We start from the raw sequence: 16,512 nt of genomic DNA on the forward strand, positions 1-16,512 counted from the left end.
CCCACTTCGGGGTCTGTGCCCAAGTCACACTCCTTCCAGGAAAGCCCAGCCAGCATCACCAGATATAAATCTACCTTCCCCGAAAATCCAGTTCACGTTCCTACCCAGCCTCTAAGATCACCCCTCTGATGTTCCCAATCCAAAGGACCCTTTCCCTCCCCTACATGCCCTAGGGTTCTGTCTCACTATGGGAGACCTCACACCAGAGAGTCACCTTCTGGGTGCCTTTCACCTCCGAGAGTCCCTGACAGGCCAGGAAGAAAGACACCACCTTAACCTTTGTGCCCTACAGAGCATCCAACATAAACCTTGGCCAACCATGAGGACTCAGTTACCTATGAAGTGACTTTGCCTTAGTGTTAAAGGGTTCTTGTGGGTGGCTCTCAGGGTGCCCATTTTGGAATCAAACCAAGCACACGGACAACCTGAACAAGGGGAAAGGTTTTTGAGTGTTGTTTTTTTTTTTTTCTAAGAGTTTTCTCTCTCTCTCTCTCTCTCTCTCTCTCTCTCTCTCACACACACACACACACACACACACACACACACCACTAACACAAGTTTTCAATCACATCAGTCCACCCCATTCAGGCTCTATTTCCCCAAGTGCTGAACACCCAACTTCCTCTACAAACCCTGTGTTCCTCCCGGACCTACTCAGAGAGCATGTGACTTTGGAATACACAGGCACACTTTTCTTTATGATGGGACACAGCTTCTGGGTAAGTAGCATTGTTAAAACAACCATTTATACATTCACTCTGTAGCCATGGATTTCTTGAGACAGATCAACCTCCACATTTTTTCTTCTAATTCATTGGGTGTGTCCTGTGGGTCTAGAATTTAGACCATCCCCTTGGTCCTAAAATGCATGTGCTTATGAACAGATAGAAATGGCAATGTTATTAATGCTCATCCCAGATGAGAAGTCTGCTTACATGCTCCAAGTAAAATAAGGAAGCAATACAGGACCCCATTCAAGAAGCCTCTGGAATCTTTTTCCAAACACAAATGTTTCTCATTTGGTCCAGGCTCTGTTTCAATTACATGCCAAGAGAAGACAAAGAAAAACCCCACTACCACCCACTCTTGCCTTTAGAAAGACATTATAAATTATCTTTGTTACGTCATATAGTAAAGTTGCCTCACATAAAGTAATGTTGACAATGGTTACGGGGGCAGTTTTATTCAACAACTGCTTTATTTGTGGGTGTTCTTCATTCCTAGGTGTCTGCCAGGCACCCGCCTTATTGCTCTCCAGAAACTAGGCAGCAGAGGGATGTGGGTCCTGCCTAAAGCCTGATGTTAATTTCTAAAGAATGGTCCCGACCATCAACATCAAAAAATAACTTCTTTGTAATATTAAATAACTTCAGAAACAAAAATTGACTGGATGGAGTGTCTTAGTCTTCTAACTTTCCCCAGCTAGGTAATTTCCCCAGTCGGTAGTTTTCACTTTCAACATTGACTCCAAGGCCAATCTCACTGTTGCCCTTTCAAATAGATTGGTAACAGCATGCTGTCTCCTCTGGCACATTTTGTAGATTAAGTCAACTCCAGGTAACGTGTTTAAATCCTCAGTGTCCCACAACAGCACTAGGCCCATCCCCTTTTCAGTGCTGGTTATAGGCTAATGCAAGCCAAAAGCTTTCCCATTTAAGCCAAAAGGAATGAAGGTAAACTTTGAAGTACCTGAACTCTTAAAGGCTAGACAACCTTTATTATCGTGATCCCTTTTCCCTAAGGTCCTCTGTTGTTGGGCATGTGAACTTACCCTACATTCTACACCAAAGATTTTTAAATTCCCACCAGAAATTTTACATGTAGAAGTAATTTTGGAGATCCCTGGGCCCATGACGTAGCAAACTCTGCCAGAATTTCAACAAAATGTTGGGGGGGGGCAGGGAAGCACCTGGCATGGAGAAGAAATTCATAGCAAGCATGAGATTGCCTTCATTTATTGAGTTCAATGTTCTAGCTTAAATTCAGATCATACAAATTTTGCACTTATTCAATATGTGCATGCTTGATTTCATTCCAAAGTAACCTTGTGTGTTCCAAATTTCCTGAGCAAAATTAGGGCTCCTGTGAGAGTCTTAGGTTTATCCTGTGGTCTCATATACCCTGCTTCACCATCCAGGATTTCACCCCCATCCAGGAAACAGGAGGCTAAGGAACCTACTGTCCAAATGTTTGATGACTCGACCAAAAAAGTGGAAGGCAGGCCCAGGTACAGTACCCAGGTCTCCGGGCTCTCAGTGGGCACGCTCTCTTCACACCCACTGATTCACAGCAACTCCTGAATTCATAAAGTTATGGTCTACTTCAATTTCTGCCCCGACATCTGCTCTGCATTTAGAGAAGTTGTTAAGTGTTCTCTTCTAAGCTTACCCCAAGGTTTGCAAAATGGGAGACAAACCCATCACCATTCACAGATTGCCAAAATCTCCTTCACCTTCAGAGCATTTTGACTTCTCCCCGACTCACGACGCACATTGTCCCCATCAACAACCATTAGCTAAAATCAAAAGTACAAGCTGCTTAGTGCAGACAAGCCCTCTGTGTCCAAAATCTAAGGAGAAAACCGCAATCAAATCTGCTCAAGGGAAAACGGTCATCCCAAACACAATGCAATTCAGTTCAGAACTGTGTTTATCACTTTCTTGTAAATGGCCTATGAGCCAGTTTTATATATTGTAAAAGCTCTAGTAAACACTATTTTAGCTGTGTAGTCCACATTTCAAAGCAAAAAAGGACAGGGTTCAAGCTATCTAAGAGTTGTGTTTATGAATTCCCAGGGTCATCATCTACAACTGAAATACTGGTGGTCAACCGGGAAGATTTCTCCCAACAGGGGATATTTGGCAATGTCTGGAGACATTTTGGCTGTCACAACCGAAGGTGGGGTGGCAAGGTAGGCTACTGGCATCTAGTAGGTAGAGGCCATAGATGGTGCAAAACATCCTATGACACACAAGGCAGCCTCCACAACAGAACCATCCAACCCAAATGCCAAAGGCATGGAGGCTCAGAACCCTTATTAAAATACAGGAAGCAGGAAGAACACTCAGGCAAAGTCCTAAGTCCTAATTTTCCCCTGGTGAGCTGCCTGGTCTCGACACAGCACCTGAATTCGTAGGTCTCCGGTTCATTGTTAATGTTGGCCTGTTTCAGAAATTTCGCGATCTCTAAACTGGATTCAACCATTACTTCTCAAAGCCTTCCAGTATGGCAGTTCAAGCCTGGAGCTACCTACTGTATCTTACTCTAACACCTTTGATCAGAGGCATTTCCCCACCAGTCTTCTCTCAGCCCTATCTCATTTCCATGAAGCAGCAATTCTGAAGGAAGGAAGCATTCCAGGAGGAGCAATGCTGAAAACAACTCGTTTCCCTATATCACCACCACCCACCAAAGAAGTCCCTGGTGACCTTCCAGTTCACAGAAAAGAAAAGCAGAGAGTTCCTGGACATGAGGAGCTCCTTCCAACTCTAAAATGATTCTTTGCAGTCAACAAATGAAGGACCAGCATGGCAACTTCATTTCGAATTCTATATTCTGCTTTGCAAAAATGCGTAAGCAACAAACTGAGACAGATTTACAATAAAATTAGAAGGAAATGACATGGGTACAACTGCGCTCAATGATGTATGTGGTTTTTGCATTTTCATAATGCTCGGCAACCATAAATCAGCCTGCCACCCCAGCTTAGGGGACAGACTCAGTATCAAGTCATTGTTTTATGGATGGAAAAAAATACCACCTTACCATTCCCAAAACCTTGTCTACTGACTCTAGCTGAATGCACACCTCCCATGAAAGAAACCAGATTAATCGAGAGGCTGTCCACATACTACCTAATGGCCTCTAGAACCAAAGAACACAGAAGTTGTTGTCCAAGTAAAATTCTCACTTTCATAAAGAGAAATTTAACTTGTCTGATGTGGGGAGAGGAATAACACCTTTAACTATCTCTGTAAGTTCATCATTGTGCATGTGTTCCTCAGACAGTCCACGACAGGGAACCACCCACCCAGTCATGCTGCACAGGGATCCTACTGTCCCCATCATGCACCAGTCCAAGGGTGCTCTAGATCCCACGCTGGGACAGAGTAGTGGGTTAACCGGAACAGTGGGAGAAGACATCCAGAAGAGGACCCAAGAGCAAAGCTTAACTTCTAAGTCTAAAAGGCACACAGCCCAGGAGTTAAAGTGTTTAACACATTTCATTCACTTTGAACAAAAACAAAAACCACTCACCACGAATTTCCTAGTACATCCATCATCCATAAACCAAATGAGAGAGGTAATCCAAAGACTGTGGGGCGGGGGGGNCAAGCACAAATCTGAAATCATAATAAAAATGCTGAAGGACTTAGTCACAAGCCTTCCCCTCAGCCATCAGAAGGAATGGCAAAAATGCTGAGTGAATGCTCAGAGCCAGAACGATTCCTTTTTCCTTCTAACTGTACAAAGAATTTGCATTTAAAATGAGCATTTCATCAGACCTTCCAAGAATGCTTGATATTTGGCTGCTACCAAGAATAAAAGTGATCCTCCCCAACTCCAAGTTTCTAATTATTTACTCGCAGCCCAAGCATCTGGGTTCCCTAGTAGACTGAGGAAGGCTTGCAGCTAAACACACCTTCCAAGTCAGACAGAACTTCAGAGACAGTCCCATCACATGGACAAAAATATGGATACAAAGGTAACTTCCCGATGACTAAACTCTCCATGAAGATAACTTTACTTCCTATATAGTTTCACATTTATAAGGAAAGTAGTATCAGGAAATGAAGATTGGTTCTAAGAACGCAAAAGACAATCCTTAGGAACGTTCAACATTTCTTGATCAACAACCAAGGGCTGTGAGTCCGCTAGGAGAGGCACTGGGTGCTGGAGCACAAGTGAAGCATGGAGCCCAATGGCAGGAAAAGCCCAGACAGCCCCCCAGCCAGGAAGACCACTGCCTCTACTCACCAGATCAGTCCATCACTAGCACTGCTTCTCAGCAACCATATCCGAAAAACAGAGATGTCATTTGTTTTGAAGGAAGGAAGGTGGAAGGGAAGAGAGGATTCAGGGGGCAACACCAGCAAGTGCCTCCTTATCCCTCAGCCACCAGAGGTGGGGTTAGAAAGAGGGGAAGTCAGTGGGTGGCTTTAGCCTTGCTCCCTAAGAGGAACAGTTTTCAGTAATTTATTAAATACAGCAGAGCCTTTTATCTTTTTTTACTATTAATACTGGAGGGTGGAAAGAGGATACAAAAACATCAATGAAAGTTCAGAAAAGGGTTACTAGAGCCATGGGGCTAGGGGAGGGGCAGGAGGCACCCCTATTCTGAAGGGGTATAAATACCCCCAACCAGTCACAGGGCCCGTGGCCACCGCCAACGGCCCAACTGTACAACAAAAAGGCAATTCTTGGGAGTCTCAAGTTGTTTTAGTGTCTCCGTCCACATCCTCCTCCTGACTACAAGGGTGGCTGCTCTGCGGTCAGGATAGCTTCTCACCAGAGCTCGATTTCCTAACAAGGGCATTTCAATTAAAGATGAGACACAATACAATGCAATAGGGAAAGAGAAATCAGAGGATGCAGTCCAGCCTGCAGCCTCCATGTGGTTCCCATTCCCACCGAAGTCTTGCAACAAGCTGGCTTTGTGTTTTTCAGTCCTAAAAGGGAGGTGCAGACCAGAAGGCAAAGCCACGCCCCCAGCTCTAGGCCATTTCCTCCTGTTCCTCTCTCATTCTTCAGCTGACAGCACTACCCTACCCTCCTCCTAAACACAGCAGCCCCTCTGGCTCTGTGGACCTACTTCCCTGCATCCCTGAGATGGGACACCTCTCCAACATCCAGGCTTGCAAACCCCCAGGCTAGGAATCTCCACCTTCAGGGTCCAGAAAGGGGGAGTCACCGGCTCCACACCAGGAAGCCAACAGTAGTGGCAGATTCTGAAACAGACGCCCCTAACACATGGAGCTACCAGCCAACTCCGTGGTCTACCTTAACCACTCGCCCACAGGCCTCTGTGGAGGATGAAGTCAAGGGAGGATTGGCTGTGGATGGCACCGAGCCTAAGAGCAGTACCTGCCACCTGGCCCTCTCCTTCTGTAAAACCATACTGTGCTCCTTCCGTGGTGATTTGTTTACAAAACAACCCTCCTCCCTGACTCCTACAAAGCAAAGCACCCTACACCATTACTTCAGGAGCTCAGATAGAGTCTGGCCAACACTCGTACTTTCCTGCTTCCGTGTTGTCCAGGTCAGTCCTGGGCCAGCAGCAATCTCCATCAGAGCTTCTAATTATCTCTAATACATGTCCCTCTGTTGTAAATCCATTTCAAAGGATATTCAAGGCTCAAGGAATAGTAGAAAGGTAGAGTTACCGATTTAAATTCCTCACCTTTTTTGAATAACACACATTCATATTTTGGTATCCTATTATTTTTCTGGCCTGTAAGGTAGAAAGAGCAATTAAATGAGTTTTTTTGTTTTGTTTTGTTTTTTTAACCGGACCCACTGCTTGCCAAATGTAGCTGTGCCAGGTGACCATGTGAGTTAGCAGACTCTGAATGGTGGTTTAACTACCATTGCCTCCCATCACATCCCCTGTCACCAGGGAGAGGGAGCAGGAGTGGAGAAGAAAGAAAGAAGAAATGACCCACGCTGAGCAGATCTGGATGCCTGACACAACCACTGGACCCTGCATCAACCTCATTTTTTTTTAAAGGTTTATTTGAGAGAGAGAGAGCGAGAGCATGTGTGTGAGGGAGGGTGAGGAATAGCAGAGGAAGAGGGAGAATCCCAAGCAGACTCCCTATCGAGCACGGAGTGCAACATGGGGCTCGATCCCAGGACCCCAAGATTATAATCTGAGCTGAAATCAAGAGCTGGATGCTTAATCAACTGAGCCACCCAAGTGCCCCTCAACCCCACATTTCTTATTTGTATTACAACCCTTCCCCCACATTGAGGTTTCAGAGACATTTCACAAATGGTGCAGAAAAACCAGAACCAACCAGACACGTCTCTTGGTGATCGGAGTGTCCCTTCTCACTACACCGAACTCAGAAGGAGAAATGACACGCACACAAGGACCCCCAACGTGAAAGACTGCAAACTTACCATTTCTAATACCATCTCAAGGAATTAGGGGAGAGGCGGATGGATGACCCTGCCTGATCCTCAGCACGCAGAGAAACCGGAGAAAGGCCTGGGCACAAAAGCAAGCTTTGTCCCCACTCGCCATCCCTACGCAAGCTCTTGTTCTGAGGACGATGCCAGCACGGCCACACCAGGGCTGCTCTGGGAGCCCACAGCCAATAAAGGGTCCATTGTTGTCTCCTCTGAATCTCTGCAAATCCCAAGAAGGGGAAGCCAAGGCCCAACAACTGCTGGTGAGGAAGAGTGAGTCAGACCTGACTGTCCCATCACCATCATTTAAGGAAAGGGGTTTTTGTTTGTTTTCCCCAGCTTTCTGGCAGATCTGCTTCCAAGCAATGGCTATTCATACCAGGACAGGTAGCTCAAGTCGTTACAAGCCACACAAAAGAAAACTACTCCAATTTGTCCTGGGTGCTCCAGGCAGGAGATGACAAATGAGAGGCCCACCTATAGCCAAGCAGCAAAGGAGGCAAAATAGGACTTGGCCACCCTCCCTGGACTCTTCCACCTGGCAGCTTGTCCCCACAAACATGCAAGCAAGCACTTGCCCGGTCACACTGCCACACACCTCCCCTTTGTCAAGGACCTCAGCTTGTCAGGGCTTTGTAATGGAGGGAGAAATGGTAGAAAGCACCAACACAGCCCAGGAGGCCTCCTGCCCCTCCATATTCTAGTACACCTTGTTCGAAGCAGGAACTCTTCCCACGTGGAGCCACCCTCCCAGGGAGGCAGCTCATTTGAAGAGGCTCTTCGGCCAATAAGGCCTGACCCCTGAGGAAGAGGGGGGGCCCAGCACCTCCATGGTCACCTGCCTCTGCCTTAGAAGAATAGGCAGCTCAAAAATCTCCAAGAAACCCCAAGGAGATCCCCCTTCACTCCACTACAGCGCATGGGCAAGCTCAACAGCATTAACAGGCTTCCAACAGTCTGTAAGGCACGATGTCCTACTGCTTAAGACCTCTCCCACTCCAAATCCCCATCCCACAGCTTTGGGGCCTAATGCTAACACATCAAGAAACCCTGTCTGCATGCTGTCCTGCAGCAGAGAAGCAAGAAAAGGCAGAGCTAGGGAGAACCTGGTCAGGGAGGCACAAACACAGTGGGTAGCAAGCCCTAGGAACAGAAATGGCCACAAGTATCTGTACTTCCCTTCTCCCAGGGCGATCAGAGCCTCTGAAGGCATACTGACTATGTGATAAGCCCTCGTTCCCATCCCCATCCACTGGGAATCTAAAATTAGCCAGAAAAAGCATGTATTCAGCCCTGTGTCTCCTACGCTGCACCTGATAAGTGTCACTGCCTCCTCTGGCAGTAACTTGTCTTGGGGAGTGCTATAAATACCACCTAAGCCTACCCAATGTGAATTACGAATACCAGGAATAGTTTCAGGGTTTCCAGGCACTGGCTGTGTGACAGGGGTGTCAAATTCAAAGTCGCCTATGCAAGACGCCGACCCAGAGAACACTCCAATCCCTGGGGCCCAGTCCCGCATTCTAAGCTGTGGGGAGTATCTACCCACTCAAGGCACACCTGCCTCCCGTGTGGCTGGGGCTGCTCCCACTGCAGCTCGGGAAACCCAGCATATGCTCGTGGCCTCTCGTCACATGGCTAGGAAGCCTGACATCCTAGAACGTAGTCAATTTCAAGTTACCAAAAAGGACAGTAGGGTGTCAGCCTTCCTGGATATTTAGAGCTCATTCAGAGCTTTTAAGGGAGGAGGCTCTTGGAAACAGAAGGCTGGAGGAGAAGCAGACACCGACTGGATGATCCCAGGCTGTTATCGGTCTCCCTTGGAGCTTGCATCCAGAGAGTGTTTGATCAGATGTTTGTGGAATCATCTTCAGTTCTTTCCATTTCAGAGGTTCACAACTGCAGAATCCTAACCCCCAGGAGCTGGGCTGGTGACACAGTCATGGCTAAGGGAGCTCCCCAAAGAGCAGATAGCCAACAAGGACCCCGTGGGCCTGGGTGTGGAATAAAGCCCTCAGTGCAGGGGGGCAGGGGAGGGAGGGGAGTGGGCTTGAGGGACAGAAGCCTGGGGAATGTAGACACATGCAGGAGACAGGAGGGACGGCCAAGAAGAAAAGGTTCCGGGAGAAGGCAGGTCACGGGAGTAAGGTGTTCTAAAGGCAAAAAAGGAGAGTGTGTTACGAGAAAAGGAGGGTGAACAGCAAAACGTGAAGGGCAGCCGGAGATCAAGCTGTGAGATTTAGCCACCGAAGGGTTGTTGGAGGTCTTCCAGGCGACTGTTCTGGTGCAATGCTGACCATAGAGGTTCAAGAGTGGGGCAAGAGGCAGAGATTCATCTTTTTGGAAGTGACCAACCAATCTGGCACTAGTCAAGTTGTAAAAGTGAAATAAAAAAAATGAAGCCTACTTCATCATTTCACAGGCCCCTCCCCTTTTAACAACCTGTGCCCTCCCACCTTCTGGTCCTTGTTCCTTCAGTCTCTGCCACCCAGAATGCCCTCTTCTGGTTTCCGACATCTGACACCACTCCAGGCTCAGCTGAAGCCGCACTTCCATGAACCCCTCTGTGCTCCCCAGGCCCCCTCACTCCCCCTTCCTGCTGGGTAGTCTTCCCTGACCTCCAATTGCAGGGATTGGTCTCCCCGTCTCATCACAGACCTCTGCGGGCAGACTCCGGGTTCTCAATGTTTTCGTATTTCTCTCAGCAGGTGCCACATCCCTTTGCCCATGACAGACCCTCCAAGAAGAGCAGCAAATACAACTGTTTTCTTTAAAACCAGTTATTTGTCTCTCTCCTTTGCTCAAATTCTTTGTGCTTAGTAACAGACATAACTGCCCACACATTATCCCCAATGTCAACGATTTCCCCCGCATGTTTGATGCTGTCAGCCCCTCAGGAAATCAATCTGTCTACAGGGAATGGGGGGTGGGGAGAAAAAGAAAACAAGATGCTACCATCTATCTCTTCTCCACACCCCCACCTCCATCCCACGTGGTTAGAGGAAGGCAGGGCCTTAGGAAGAATGCTCTACAAGCCATCTCCTCAGACCTTTATCCCAAGGAGTTCAGTCTTTACTCTTGCTCTAAAATGCTGAATAAAGGAAACCAGCCTTCCAGGATCTGAGCCAAACTAAGGAGCTGGATCTCAGTGCTCAGAACGCGACATGCTCCTGCCCCAGCCCTGGCCTCCCAGTGTCAAGCTCAAGTCCTACAGAGTTACGGCAGAAGGAGACCAATGGAGGTGGTGGTGTAGACCTAGCCCCCAACTTCTTAAGTATTCACTCTGAGGCTCCTGCCTCACGGCCCACCCAAAACAACCAGACCTAAGGAGGATCCCATACCCCATGAAGGTGTCCCCTGGCTGTGTTCCCAAGTCCTCAATGGGGCACCTGGCCACAGAATGAGGAGCCCTAATGACAGCAGGCCCATCAGCACAGCCAACCAACTTCCTCCAGTAAGCCTGGAAGCTGGCAGCACCATACATTAAAATGTCATGGCGTCCCCAGTATATGCAGGCAGCAGTCAAAGCCCAGTTTTTGGGGTCCCAGAGGCTTCCCTTCTTTCTTCTATTTCTGCCTCCCCCTTGCACAAATGTTTGCTAGAGGACGGCTCTATAAACTGACCTCAGTGGAAAGGAAACGTCTGGAGTACAATCAGGGTTGAGTCATTAAATATCACGTAGTCCCTTGGGGAAGAAAGAGGCCAAAATGAGCCACAAACTGCTAGGGCTTCAAAACCCCAAAATAAATTGTGTATGTCTTCGCTGTGAACAGAGTAACTGGTACACCCGTGTCCTTGGAGCCTCAGGAGACCCCTTCGGCAGGCAGCCCCCTCGGCTCTCCCACAGGCCGCCGGGGACCAGGGACACCATCTGCAGGTGGGCCTGGCCTCTGGAGAACAAGAGCCAAACACCAATTTTCTCCACCTACCCACCAGCAGCTACAGGAAGGGCTCACACTGTTTGCAAACCCTGAAAACTATTATTTTCTCTCCTCCAAAACACTGAGGGGAAAAAAGCCAGCCAGCCCCAGGAACCCAAATCCAAGGGGGAGGAGGGCAAGTGAAAACAGCCACACAGAGAACAGAGAAGGAATGATTCAGCGTCAGCCTGACTTACTCAAGGCAAACACTCATCATCAGTTGCATTTTTGTTGAATTCACACTTGGAAGGCTGATTCAAAGTACCACCAAAGAGAATAAATCTGAGGGCCATTTGCTATTGAACAGGAAGGGACAAGAGGGACACTACGCATCAAGTTTCGATTTTTCCACACTACATGAAACCACCCCACCACATCCGGCTCTGTCAGTCCACAAGACACACTGCGGCCAGGGCAGACACACAGCTTGGCTCCAAGGAACCCCTCAAATACTCCCCCTGGACCCGTACTAGCAGGTACCCCAGCACCTGCACAGGAGTAAGCACCCTAAGATTAGGGCTCCTACTTTTGGCACCTGCCATGTGCAGATCATGTTTTGACCAGCAGGTAAGTACTGCCTGTATCTGCAGACATAACGGAAGTCTATGCAATTACTTTAAAATACAACTCTTGCAATCCAAGTGTTTTAACATTCTACCATAAGCCAAGTCACCTCTCTCTCTCAACCTGCCATCAAAACCACCCATCTTCTGAGATCTTTGTAGCCAACTAGATGGCCTTTCACTGATGAGCCACTTTGCGTTCACTGGGTTGCCCAGATTTTGGCCAATAAAGATACCAGATACCTCATTAATTTTCTACCACAGAGAAGCCACGAGTAATTGCTAAGTATACCCCCACCTCCACGCAATATATGGGACATATTTAACTAAATGTTTTTTTTCCTGTTTATCTGAGATTTACATTCAACTGGGAAGCCTGTATTTTATCGGGCAACCTCAGTTCAACATTCTAGAGAGAACATGGAAGACTGAGAACAGCTGGAAGCAAATTTTGGGAGCCTCCAGCTGTCGGCTCATTCCACACAGAGGACCAGCTGCAGCAGAACACTGGCCCTGCCACTCTGGACAAGCACAGGCAGAGGGAGGGGAGGACTGCCCTCATGGAAGAGAAAAGCCCATTCTCCTCTACTGTACTCGGAGGGCTTACTTAAAATACCAAGAAAAAATGTTGACTTAAAAACACAAGCCAGACACAAAAGGACAAATATTTTATAATTCCTCTTCATGAGATACAGAATCCACACATTCATAGCAACAGAGAGTAGAATGGTGTTTCCCAGGGGCCGGGGCAGGGGAATAAGGAGTTAGCACACGGTACGCAGCACACGGTACGCAGTACGGAGTTTCAGTTTGGGATGATGAAAAGGTTCTGGCGATGGAGAGCGGTGACGGGTGCCCAACCATGGGAATGCACTCCATGGCTCAAGCACCAAATTCTATGTTATGTATATTTTACCACTTTTATTTCCTTCAATTTTCTTCTAGCCAATTTTCTTCCCATTTGCAGTTTCGCTAGGTTTTTCCCTCTCATAGATCTGATTCATCTCTAACTTCACGGAACAGGTATCTGCTGCTAAGAATCTTACTGTTTCTGAGGAAAGCACATCAGTGAGACACAGATGGAAAGGAGACCAGGAGGGAACACACTTGTCGCTTGGAGGCTGGTGCGTGTGACCACCTGGTCCCACCCACCCAGGCCTCTGAGGGCCCTGCAGAAGCACCCCTCATCCCACACTTTTCCTTCTCCCTCTGTGTGTTCTAAGGACCCATCACCATCTTAGGCTCAGGCTTCAACATACCCTAGAAACCTTCCAGTAACAGAGCCCAGAAGAGTCGACAGCGCTCATCTCCACAGGCATCAAGAAGGTCTGTGGGGCTGGTCGAAGCTAAGGTTCACAGCCCCACACCATCTTTGACATCGGAACAAAGGAGCAACCAGGCCTTACGACCCAGAACCGATCTTCAAACAAATAGAAAAGCACAACCATGGATGAAAAACAATGCAAAGAGAACAAAGTTCAAAGTCTCAGACACCAAGATTGAGTTCTTCTGCACTCATTCCCACAGTGACACCACAACCCCCCCCGCCCCCGCCACACACACACACACACACAGACTCTGGAGGATCCCGACCAGGGGTCCCGTCAAATACATATCTGACCTCAAGTTGCTGATCACCTCCCTTGGCCAGGAGGGTGGGGGGTGTTGACTCAAAACAAGATTTGAGAATTTCATATATTGTTCTGGAATGTACAAGTAGAAACAAAAACACAACCAGAGTCGAGGGCTAGGAAGTATCGAGGAAGCCCACACACCTTTGAAAGGGTCCCAGGACTAGTTGGAAGCAGCAGCAAAGGTTCCCTGGCTCAGCACTGGTCAATCTGTGGACCGGCTATCAGCACTGTGTAGACAACTCTTCTTAAGAACCCAGATTCTGGGGCACCTGGGTGGCTCAGATGGTGAAACGTCTGCCTTCGCCTCAGGTCACAATCCCAGGATGCTGGGATCCAGCTCTGCCTAGGGCTCCCTGCTCAGTGGGGAGTCTGCTTCTCCTTTTCCCTCTGCCCTCCCTCCAGCTCCTATGCTCACGTTATCTCTCTTCAATGAATAAATATCTTTAGCAAAGGGGCACCTGGGTGGCTCAGTCGGTTCAGTGTCTGCCTTCAGCTCACGGTCCCAGAGTCCTGGGATGGAGCCCCACATTGGGCTCCCTCCTCAGTCAAGAGCCTGCTTCTCCCTCTCCCTCTGCTGCTACCCCCGCTCATGTGTTCTCTCTCTCCCTCTCTCTCTCTCTCAAAAAAAAAAAAAAAAATCTTCAGGGGGGAAAAAAAAATCCAGATTCTCCTCAGCCCTTACTCGCCCACCTTGCCCTGGCCTAACCACATGGCTAAATGGGCACAATTACCCCTACAGACATCCGGCAGAGGCAGGACAGGATACAACAGGCTCAGGGTGTCACAAGGGTAGTCTGAACAGAAATTTTCTAACCTTGAGTGTCTCAGAATCGTACCAATGATTCCCATCCTGATTCCACTCCTGGCTTGCAGTGGGGCTCAGCAATCATCAGGTTTAGCAAGAACCCCAGGCCATGCTAAAGGAAGAGCTCTTCACACCACATCCAACACACTGAGAAGAAATAGTTGAGCCTAAAAAGATAAAAATGTCATGAAGACTTTGTGATGATGTAGGGGAATGCTCACAAAATGATGTTAGGTGGAAAAAAAGCTGAATTCCCAACTATCTATTCTGTAGGGGTCTATCTATGCTATTTATACAACAAACTGAACTTGCTCCCAAGTACACCATAAAATCTGTCTTGTATACACAGTTATTTGGATCCTATCAACTTGTGAACTGGCCTGTTCATCAGCTGCAGTACACCTGAGTGATGCCATTACGTGCCTCCTCTCCTGCTGAGAGTAGGATCTGGTATTTAAGGGAAGTGAGCGGTTGGTAAGGAGAAGAACTTTCCAGTCAAGGGGACTTTTCTGAGTAGAAGCTGAAGGGTGAGGATTCCCAGGACACGTTGAGAGGTCAGCTGGGAAGCTGGCTGGCCAGAGCAGAGATTCTACCAGACACAGTGGAAGACAACAGTCAGCAAGGGGACTCAGGGTCCAGCTACAGAAGCACCCGGGGCCACTGAAGCTTTATTGGCAGCAGCACACAATTTAACTGTGTGGCAAAATTTGACAAGGAACCCAATCTTCTTACTACCAGGACAGAGGAAATTGCAAGCAGGAAGCAAAGGTGGGAGAAGGGTTTAAAGAAAATAAAGACAGAAAATCATGGAATGACGCACGTTTGATTGTGAATGCTAAGCCTAGAAAATACACGTTTATGACTTTCTCTTGTCCTTTCTACACACAGTTTTGGCCAAGGTTTTGTTGTTTTTGTTTTTAAAGAAAATTTGGCACTCCAGGGCCAATGGCTCTCGGCACTGGACTGGTCCCCATAGAGCAGGAGCTGTGATTTCTAAACTCCCTTGCCTTCTGCCAGCTCACCTTTCTGGCTGATCAAGCACCTTCTTCAGGCCCCAGGCTCCTGGCGGGGGAAGGAGCAAGGAGGAGGAAGAATGTCAGCATCAGGACTAAACTCTGGCATAGACCATCTTTCAGAAGCAAAGGATTCAGTTATAGCTAAGACTTCCTTAGAGCCCTTAAGAGAAACCACAGCACCAGGCACCCCTGCACTCATCACCCACCATCCCTCTGGGGCCCTCCTTTAAGAGGTGGTCTATCTCTAAGGCTTCTCTTGATAAGCTAAGCCACTTCATTTCAAGCCTTGAAAACTAATGCTCTGTGACACTCCATTTTTCCTACTGCCATACAGTTTAATACCCAGCATTCAGTATTTGATATTAAAATCGGTTATCATTTTTGCTACGCATCAAGAGCCAATTTCCCCTAAAACTGCGAAACTGAGATACCGCCAAGGAATATAAGAAGAGTAAGAAGCCAGCTGCCCTGCAAAACTATACTAATAATGCCCTCTCCCCCTCGGGGGGGAAAAAGCAGCCCCCTAGACAACTAAAAGGAATTGTAAGATGGAGTATTCTCTTTCTCATCTGCAAATAGGATACATTGCATTTTGACATTTTAAATTAGGTCAGTACTTGGGTTCTGGTGTTGAGCTTTTAAAGTACTTCCTTGCTTCAGATTCGGGATAACAGAGTGTTAAGTCTAGAGACCCCTTCCTAAATTATCATTCCTAACATCCAAAGCTTATTTCTCTTATTTTCTCAGTTAAATACCTATGCTGCCCTTTAAAAACTAAAAAGCATCTCTGATTAAAAATAAGCTGCACCATGTGACCGAAACATAAATGTCTTTTCCTGCCATGCATTTCAAGTGTTCTAGCCCTTCATCACAAGTAATCAACCTGTCAGCTCTCTGTAACGCATTTTTCCGCATGGGTTTTTTAAGAGCTACATGACTGAGGGCTCTGAAGGGAAGAGCAAACCCCCACAGAATAAACTGAATGAAGACACCAGGCCCCTTCTAACCTGCCGAGTGGAAGCCTGATTTTTCCCTCCCCAGATGGCTCTATGAAGACCATGCATTTCGAGAACACCATTTGCAACACAGTGATCCAATTCAGTAACTCCTAGCTAATTTCTACAAAGACCGGGATGTAGTTGTTTGAGGAAAGCTATATGGAATTTGGGCCTTACAAATGGGAACTCTTAACTTGCACTGCTGTGGGCCTGGAGTCCACAGCACGCCAATCTCCCAAGCCTTCCCCAGGGTAACTGTAGATTCAAGGAGCCAACGGAATCTAATGTATGGTGATGAGACAGTCTATGCAGGCTCACTGGGCCCAAGCGGAGCCAGGCCGGTTGAGCTGCAAGTTCAAGTCCTAAAGCCATGGCCTTGAGGCTTGTTCAAAATACAGATTCCTTGGGGGCGCCTGGGTGGCTCCGTTGTTAAGCATCTGCCTTT

General features: G+C 47.7%; 1 protein-coding gene across 13 annotated transcripts in view; it reads right to left on the bottom strand.

The window, feature by feature from the left end:
* Positions 1 to 16,512, bottom strand: part of TLN2 (talin 2) — a 422,904-nt gene that overhangs the window by 358,951 nt on the left and 47,441 nt on the right. For 5 of the 13 annotated variants that reach the window (XM_034660882.1, XM_034660888.1, XM_034660878.1 and 2 more), the window contains exon 2: positions 14,063 to 14,220. The exons of 5 other annotated variants lie outside the window; for them this stretch is intronic. The gene's annotated coding sequence lies outside the window, so the exon portion shown is untranslated. Of the gene's footprint in view, positions 1 to 4,977; positions 5,601 to 14,062; positions 14,221 to 16,512 lie in introns of those variants that run through there. 3 more of the 13 variants (XM_034660885.1, XM_034660889.1, XM_034660883.1) reach the window with 1 other exon arrangement.

Source organism: Ailuropoda melanoleuca, chromosome 5, assembly GCF_002007445.2.
Source record: "Ailuropoda melanoleuca isolate Jingjing chromosome 5, ASM200744v2, whole genome shotgun sequence".
NCBI classification, from domain to species: Eukaryota; Metazoa; Chordata; class Mammalia; order Carnivora; family Ursidae; genus Ailuropoda; species Ailuropoda melanoleuca.